This window comes from Zingiber officinale, chromosome 6A (genome assembly GCF_018446385.1).
Source record: "Zingiber officinale cultivar Zhangliang chromosome 6A, Zo_v1.1, whole genome shotgun sequence".
Classification (NCBI taxonomy): domain Eukaryota; kingdom Viridiplantae; phylum Streptophyta; class Magnoliopsida; order Zingiberales; family Zingiberaceae; genus Zingiber; species Zingiber officinale.
This window is the reverse complement of record NC_055997.1, coordinates 64,591,436-64,601,092: the sequence shown is the minus strand read 5'-3', so window position 1 is coordinate 64,601,092 and position 9,657 is coordinate 64,591,436. Positions and strand designations below refer to the sequence as shown.

The 9,657-nt window shown below is 45.1% G+C and overlaps 1 pseudogene; it reads right to left on the bottom strand.

Annotated features, from left to right (window-relative positions):
• Window positions 1–6,540: 6,540 nt before the first annotated feature.
• LOC121996468 lies at window positions 6,541–9,277 on the bottom strand (annotated as a pseudogene).
• Window positions 9,278–9,657: the final 380 nt, after the last annotated feature.

The window sequence follows — 9,657 nt, the reverse complement described above, 5'->3', positions numbered from 1 at the left end:
TCACGCCTAACGACCTTTCAGGTCGGCTCCCATGCGAGAATCAAAAGTGAGCCCTGTGCTCACGCCCAACGACCTTTTATGTCGGTTGTCCCAGACTCTCGCCTTAGTACGAGTTATAAGTGAGCTCTGTTCTCACGCCCAACGACCTTTCAGGTCGGCTCCCATGCGAGAATCAAAAGTGAGCCCCGTGCTCACGCCCAACGACCTTTTAGGTCGGTTGTTCCAGACTCTCGCCTCAGTGCGAGTTATAAGTGAGCTATGTTCTCACGCCCAACGACCTTTCAGGTCGGCTCCCATGCGAGAATCAAAAGTGAGCTCTGTTCTCACGCCCAACGACCTTTCAGGTCGGCTCCCATGCGGGAATCAAAAATCATCTCTCCTGCGAGAATCAAAAGTGAACCCGGCGCCCACGCCTAACGACCTTTCAAACTGATATGCCTCATGATGAGCAGAGCGTCTTCAAATAATCAGGTCAACTACATCTGGTCTTATTTTAGCTCCTTTATGCAAATTGCAAATATGCAAGGTACTGATTACGGGAGGTCATCCACCATACCCATGAAGCATCAATATTAACTGCGAAATCAGGTTTTGCCCGTTCGTTACAGTTTTAATTTTCAAGTATTATACTGGTTTGATTATCCAAAATTCATAAAAATGAGTCACGATGCAACTCTTATCTCTTACATACGGGTCAATTTCTAAGAATGCTTGCTAGATGAAAATTGATCAGGAAAGACTATGCAGGAAAAGGACAAATATACAAGTATAGCAGCACAGCTCGATAAGTGGGCGATACAGCTGAGGCTACAAGAAGGAACGTCCCATGGGTCAAGAGCCCCGGAGACGACTAAAGCCCACTAGCTACATTACTGTATCTAAGTTACATAAGACCATTAGGCGATACAGCTAAGGCTACAAGAAGGAACGTCCCGTGGGTCAGGAGCCACTGAGACAACTAAAACCCGGACTAGCTTTAACTCGGGGAAGGGATTGGTTATGGAGCATGAGCACTGCCGTGTGAAGAAATATCTGGGGACTCAGGAGCCTCTGGGGCGTTCAAAGCACGAGCTAGCTTCGCGTGTAAGGATTCGATGACTGCTTGTTGTTGAGTGATCGTGTCTTGCTTGACGTCAAGGCACGTGCGGAGAAGAGATATCTCCGTCTCATGCTCTCGTTGCAAACGTTCTTGGAGGCTAAGTTGGTGTTGCAGGCTAGACTGGTATTCTTCCTTCATCGCCTTTTCCGCATGCACGCGAGATTTTGCAAGACGATTCAGGGCGTCCATGTCCTGCAAGGCGGCTAGCAAACGGGCCTGATCCCGGGACATACATTCCAGTTCACGTTCCTTCTCAGCAAGGCGTAAGGTGAGTTGATCTCGCCGCGTTTGGCGGGGCGGCTGATCAACCTCATCAGAAGAAGGGGAATGCATCAGGTCGAGGAGCAACTAATAGAATGCAAGATAACGAAAGATAGTAAGAGAGTATGAGGGAAGAATGGCATGACAAAGAAGCGGCTCGAGGGTTCTTTAAAAGGGGGAGCTCGTCTTCAAGTCAAAGCAATTACGTAAGCACTGTGTCCCAAGCAACCACTAAAGCAATTAAGCAGGCACGGTACCCCAAGCAACTGGTAAAGCAATTAAGGAGGCATAGTATCCCAGGCGACCGGACACAAAGGTTGGTACGTGAGGCAGGAAGCAGAGGGCGCAGAGGTATGGTAAAACACAGAGATATGCTGAGGTCACAAAGATATGCTGAGATCTTAGAGATGTGCTGAGGTCTAGTCAGTCAGACTGTCGTCCTCCTTCGACTAGACTTGTGGGGGAGGCTTGTGATACGGCTGGCAATGGAGGGGCCCAAAAGGAAAGGGTGAGAAGGGTCAAGGCCATATAGCGGTCAAAAGTCAAGATGATGTGGCAGTCAATAGTCAAGCTGACTGGGCAGTCAAAGTCAAGTATATGAGGTAGTCAAAGGTCAGGCAGACTTGTCGATCAAGGGGGCAAAATAGTTGAAAGACAAAAGGAGACGACAGGCAAAACGCACGGTATAAGTCGGGATCGACAGAGCTGTTCAGAGACAGCTCGATCTACAGGCCTGCGTTCGAAGGCCCGGAGCATAAGTCACACGGTACAGGTCGGGATCGACAGAGCTGTTCAGAGACAGCTCGATCTACAGGCCTGCGTTCGAAGGCCCGGAGCATAAGTCACATGGTACAGGTCGGGATCGACAGAGCTGTTTAAAGGCAGCTCGATCTACAGGCCTGCGGTCGAGGGCCAGGAAATACAAAACGCAGGGTAAAGGTCGGGATCGACAGAGCTATTCAGAGACAGCTCGATCTACAGGCCTGCGTTCGAAGGCCCGGAGCATAAGTCACACGGTACAGGTCGGGATCGACAGAGCTGTTCAGAGACAGCTCGATCTACAGGCCTGCGCGGAGCATAAGTCACACGGTACAGGTCGGGATCGGCAGAGCTGTTCAGAGACAGCTCGATCTACAGGCCTGCGTTCGAAGGCCCGGAGCATAAGTCACACGATACAGGTCGGGATCGGCAGAGCTGTTCAGAGACAGCTCGATCTACAGGCCTGCGTTCGAAGGCCCGGAGCATAAGTCACACGGTACAGGTCGGGATCGGCAGAGCTGTTCAGAGACAGCTCGATCTACAGGCCTGCGTTCGAAGGCCCGGAGCATAAGTCACACAGTACAGGTTGGAATCAGCAGAGCTATTCAGGGACAACTCGACTACAGGCTGCGCTTAAAAGCTGGGGAGCAGGTCTGACAGGAGGAGGTGAGGAGGTAATCATCACATACCAGGGGACATACGCACAGGCGGAGGTTCCTAAACGAGAAGATGCCTTCATAACCAGTAATAACCAGACAAGTGTCTTTCACTACATGACAAAGTCCCTGCGCAAAGGCGGAGGTTCCTAAACGAGAAGATGCCTCCTTAACCAATAGTAGCCAGACAGGTGTCATTGACTACATGACAAAGTCCAGCGTCTAACGTTTTCTGAGATGCTTGCAGGTTCTAGAAGCGGGGCGATGCATAAAAGGAGGAGGATTCTTCGTACGCGGGTACGCTCTCTCATCACTTTTTTCCACAACTTTTCACTTTCAGTCGTTTTTGCTCTCGGCGTTTTTCTGAAGAAAAAGTACCTGACTTGAGTGTCGGAGGGCCTGACCCGGGGACTTTTTCCCTGGGTTCTGGTTTCTAACGTGAGGAGAGGGGGGATCGTCTGAGTGTGTGCAGGAGCCTGTAGCATCGTCAGCCGCCCGTGGGAGCCGGATCATCCACGACTTTCCGTCAACATTTAGGCCGTCGTGACCAACCTTCGTCCGACTCAGCTTCCGGACAGGATCAATCATCTTTGCTGGAAGCCATTGCTTTTGAGCCCAGATAAGAAACCTATAGCTGGCAGAATTAGGAATCTAGGAAGCAGTCTTGTTGTCTAAAATGGATTGTTACCAGGCCAAGCTCGTTACAAACCCATCTCTGCTCCTTTGCACTTTGGTGGTCTGACCTAACAGAAGGATAATACTAAAGGATTTCAAAGATATCGACTTGGGGATACCAAGCACTTCACACAAAATTGCAGGAAGATATAACACAAACAAGCACAAGCGTTGCTCCACCACGTAGAGTTGATTTCTGCAACAAGCATACCATAATGAATGAAGAGGCAGTAAAAGAAAAAGCAAGGCAATTTACATAAAATCGCTTAAATATATAACAGTAGCAAAAGCATGAACAAACTATCCTGAAAATACTAATAGCATGAGTTGAGTTCAGAACGTAAGATCCCAACTCAGAATCTTGAACTACAAGGAAAAAAAAAAGAAAAATAAAAGCGAGAGCTTTCAATTACCATAAACTTAGTGATTCTGACCAAGAGAACTGTGAGAAGCGCAGATCTGGGAGCCCTAGGAGGCATTGAGAGGGGGAATGCTGCTAGGGTTAGTGCCAGTAGCCGGATCTGGGAGCTTGGGTTGCATCTAGTGTCACCCGCCTCTCCCACTCCCATGAGAACTGTGAGAAGCGCAGAGAGAAAGGTCGCGAACAAATCCAAAGAAAGACATTTTGTTAAAATATTCCAGCAGCGAAGAGGAAAGTGGTGGTGGCGTCGCGACGATATACGGTGGACGGCGCGATATAGATTTAGGTTTGGAGGGAAGAGTGAAGTGTTGCAAATTTTGGCTAAGTATTGGTGGGAAAATTAAATTATTTTATTTTGGTTCATTAACACCACTTTTAACAACGGTTTTTTACTATCCGATTTCATAAATAGAACAAGGAAACTATCATAGACACCGGGTTTTAAAAATCGCTGTTAAAATCGATGTCTATTAACGAAAAAATGACGCTCATAGACATCGGCTAAAAAATTCGATATCTATGAGCGAAAATATGCTCCCATAGACACTGGTTTTTGAAAAAATCGATGTAAAATATTCAAAGACATCGAAATTTGCTTAAAACCGCTATTGTTCCACCGATGTCTATGAGGATTTTTCTTGTAGTGCAAAGATACGAAAGAGGGAGTAATCTGGAAGACAATTATAAAGTCTTTCCAAGGGACACTTATTTTGAAGCAGTGGAGTGGGTAAACGATTGATAAGGTATACTGCGGTTTGGACAGCATCATCCCAAAATTTAAGTGGAACCGAGACATGATTAAAAAGAGCTAAGGCAGTTTCAACAACATGACGATGTTTTATTTCGGCGAATCCATTTTGTTCAGGAGTATGGGGACAAGAGACTCGATGGATGATGCCAGAGGAAGTAAGATGACGATGAAGCACTTGATACTCTCCACCCCAATCAGAATGAAGGGAGAGGATTTTACGATCAAAATAGCGCTCAACTTGTTTTTAAAAGGGCAAAAAATATCAAAGAGATTAGACTTTCTTTTCATAGGAAAAATCTAACTAAACTTGCTGAAATTGTTAATAAAAATAACATAATAAAGAAAGCATTGATTAGATAGAATAGGAGCAGGACCCCACACATCAGAGAGAATAATTTCTAAAGGAAAATTAGAAGTGCGAGAAGAAGACACAAAAGTTAATTTATGAGATTTTGCTTTCATGCAAGCTTCACATAAATGAGAAGAGGAGACTAAAGAAATTGGCAAACCATGCTGGTTAATGATATTCTGAACAACATGTAGAGACGGATGACGAAGACGTGTGTGCCAAGAGAATTTATCAGTGCGTTCTCCAACAAACGCATTAGTATAGGTGGGCTGAAGATGATAAAGACGGTCTTTAATATTTCCTCGGAGTAGAATATTTCCTGTTGTGAGATCCTTCACAAGATAATGATGAAGATGAAATTCAAAGAACACATTATTATTAAGAGCAAATTGACTCACAGAAAGTAAATTTTTGGTGATAGAAGGAACATGAAGAGTGTTGCGCATATGAAAAGTTTGACCACATGAGTAAAAAGATGTGTTTCCAATATGAGTAATTTGCAAACCTGAGTCATTACCTATTTGTACCATGTCGGGTCCATCCTAAGGCGAAGCTTCTATGAGAATATTATACTCTGGTGCAACATGATGAGTTGCTCCAGAATCTGAATGTCATTCTGGATTCTCAAGAGTCGATGAAACTATACTAGGAGAGATAGAATGTGAGAATGCTCCAGAATGATATGACAGGGATGTAGAATGCCAAGAAGGTGGTGGTTGATTTGAAGATGCATGCTCTCCTTGTGAAATAGTTGGTTGTCTCAATGCTGCAGGACCACTAGCAAAATTTGAGTCAAATCTTTTAGGACATTAAATACCAATATGTCCAATTCTGAGACAAATTTGATATTTTCTCCGACTATAAGACCAATCAAATCTTCTAGAACAATGAATACCAGTATGAACAATGATGTGATAAATTTGACATCGGTCTAAACTTTACTTTTGACCACCTTGATGTCGTTGAGTATCTGACATCGAAAAGGATGAAAAGTAGCAGTGATGGAACCCCCGGATTGTCGGTGCCGAAAATGACAGCAAAGGATGTTAGCGTCAAAATCGGTAGCAAAGGACGTCGGCGCTGAAATTGGCAGCAAAGTACGTCGGTGCCAAAATCGACAGCAAAAAACGTCGGCGTCAAAATCGGCAGCAAAGAACGTCGACACCGAAATTGGCAGCAAAGAACGTTGGCGTCGAAATCGACAGCAAGAGATGTCGGTGCCAAAATTAGCAGTAAAGGATGTCGACGTCGAAATCGGCAAAGAACGACAAGGAGACTTTGGAAGAAATCTAGAAGGTAGAGGGCTATTTGCTGGAGATAGAGAAGGATATGAAGAAGAGCTAAACAAAGTTGCTATGGTTGTGAGCGGCAGGAATTAAGGAAGATGGAGAAAGCAGATGGAGAAAAAACGAAGGATCATGACACTGATATCATGTAAAAAATAATAGATAAAGAAAATAAATAATATAAAATTTTTTGATCATATTATTACTAAAACCAATAGATTTATTTATACAAGTTGTCTAAAATAATAATAAAAAGATTAAATATGGTATACAATCGTAAATATAGTAATATAATAGACTTGAAAATATTATTTTTTACTATTTGATTAATGTCGATCTGGATTGTGATGCCAAATACAATAGACTCCAATTGATTGAAATCAATTAGAGATCTGGATTGTGATGCCAAATACAATAGACTCCAATTGATTGAAATCAATTAGAGATTATTTTCTATTGTTGTCATTAGATTGAGGGTACTTCAATTGAGATTGCAGGGGTTGGTGGTGGAAATGATACCGAAGCTGCTTGGGCCGGCCGATGTGAGTTGTGGGGTGTTGTAAATTTCATGTGATCAAAGTTCTGAGATCTAATAAATTGATCCCGTTGTAATATCCTCAAATCCACTGACTTAGAATTCCCACCTGTAGCAGGATCTCGGTTAACCCTCTTCTGACCCAACGAGGAACCTAACTTCATCTTTAAGTAGCCCGAGGAATGCCGATAAGCAACGAGAATGGCAACCAATGGCGGACTGCAAACTATTAGGATCACAAGAATTGCAACCCACTCAGAGTCGGGCCCAACGACAGAGTACACGCCGGTAGCAAATGCCACACTGAGGGAGCCAACTGCAACCCACACTAACTTCATTGCAGTCATAAGGGACTGCAACCGGACATCATGATCTAGAGAACCAGAATATATCAGTACGAGTGCTACTGTGATGGAGCTAGCCATGGCTAAGGTGTGAGATCAAGAATGCCTTGAAGGCAGCTCTGCTCGATAGAATGGCCATCCCTTCATCTGATCCAGAATCGTTCCTGTATCCTCCTGGTAAGGTGAATGCAGCTGCAAAGGTGACGGTTGCGATGAGCACAGCAACGATAGCAAGATTGTTGGTCAATGCTCGATACCGATCTATTTCTTCATCTTGACTTCTCCGCATGTGGTTTCTTATGTGATCGACTCGTTGCGGACTGAAACGCGAACCGTATGAGATTAAATCTGTCATAATGTTATACTGCAAAACCAAAGAAAATAGTTGTTATATCAGACAAAGCAATCTGAAACCTGTAACTGAATATTTAGAGAGTAAGAGAACGCTTAAAAGGAACTCATAATTAAAATAGAAACTGGAAGATAACCATTATATTACCTTGTGAATTACATATGAAATGATGAACACTTACCATCCGAAGGCTGACTCGTGTTCTGAAATTCGAGGAAGCAAGGTCGACCGGTGTGAAACCTGAGCTGTTCATGAGGGCAGAGTCCGCGATTCGACTGCTTAACAACACTCGAATCATCTTCTGGTCTTTTGCAAGAACCGCAAGATGCAAAGGCGTGTTTCCTTCATGATCTTGTTCATTGAGGAGCTCTTTGGCCGAGGGAGAAGAATTGAGAACGTACTTCACCACCTTTAGATTCTTCTTCTCGGCGGCCACATGAACAAAGTTGCGTCCTTGGTTGTTCTTCTGTTCCAAGGCATCAGGGCAACGCACCAATATCTCCTCGATCATGTTCCGGTCGCCTACACTTGCTGCGATGTGGATGATAGCGAAACCTCCATCGTCCTTCATGTAACCTGCAGTGGCATCTCGTTCCAGAAGCAACCGCAGCATGGCAACATCTCCCTGGGCCGCTGCAAAGTGAAGCGGAGTGCTTTTGGAGTCATCTTGATGTCTCAGACACGAAGGAATATTCTTGTCTAGTATCATATTTGTTATTTCTGTCGAGAGTAAACAACTCAGAAATCGATATCTAATCAATCTTAATTGATTTTGAGGTAGGAAGTAATTAACTCACTGTGGCTTCTAAGTACAGCAGCGTGTAGTGCCGTCTGACCACGAGGCCCTTCGTGCGAGACTTCTTCGTCGGAGACTGCCAGTATTTTCTCCACAATATCTGGCAAATCCCTCTCGGCCGCCATATAGAGCGCAGAAACGCAATATCGGTTGGTCATGGTCACCAGTTTGGGAGCCGACGACAGAAGCCGTTCCACAACAGAGATATGGCCACCGATGATCGCCGCATGTAGGGCGGTGTTCCCGATCTTGTTGTCCATCAGCATCCCGTCTTTCTCAACACCATCAGATGGTGGCCGCGGGGGCTTCTTGGGCATCATCCGACGGGGCAGAATCTCAGGCCGTTCCACAACAGAGACATGGCCACGGATGGTTGCCGCATGTAGGTCGGTGTTCCCGATTTCGCTGTCCATCGACATCCCGTCTTCCTCAACACCATCAGATGACGGCCGATGGTGCTCCTTGAGGATCCCAGGGGGCACACTCTCGGGAGCGGCACACGGAAGCCGTTCCCCAACAGAGACATGGCCACCGATGGTTGCCGCATGTCGGGCGGTGTTCCCGATTTCGTTGTCCATCGGCATCCCGTCTTCCTCAACACCACCAGATGACGGCCGGTGGTGCTGCCTAAGTTGCTTGTGCTCGTGAATGAAAAATTTCACGATCCCGCGATGGCCAGCGGCCGACGCCAAGTGCAGGGGGGTGTCTCCGCTCTTGTTGGGCAGCGTGAGGAGGGAAGGCTGCTTTGCGCATATGCACATGACGAGCACCATGCGGCCGTGCTTTGCGGCGATGTGCAGCGCCGAGTTGCCATCGATGGTAACCTTGCCAAGGCGCATCTTGTCTGTTCGAATAACTCTTTTAATGAATGTTGCATCTCCGGAGGTTGCTGCCTTCCACAATTCCGGGTCCATGATATCGTTGCTCCTCCCTTCCTCCATGGCCTCCATTAAATATTACACTATAATCTTTGCTTGAGATTATAACTGTAATTGGCATATTGTTGATCTATCCTCCACATATGTATATAGAGTCACTTTGCCCGAAGTTACGTGCAAGTCTTGCGCAGGGAACTTTCCACGAAGGGGAACAGAGATTTTTTACGTCCACCATTCTTCATAAAATAAAATGAAGATGCTTTCTTCTGTCTAGAGACATAATTTCCTCGAATCTAATTTATGAAATTTTTTTTTTTAAACTGGAATTAGGTATCCCGCGCGTTATTCAAATGGATTAGTCCTGGGACAATCTTCCTGGCTAGAATAAATTGGAAGGTGTTCGTGGTGGTCTTTCTAAACCTAATTTATCTTAGATTGATAATACCTGATGAAACTGAGTATAAAAGATTAATTTATTTATCAAGGTAAGAAATT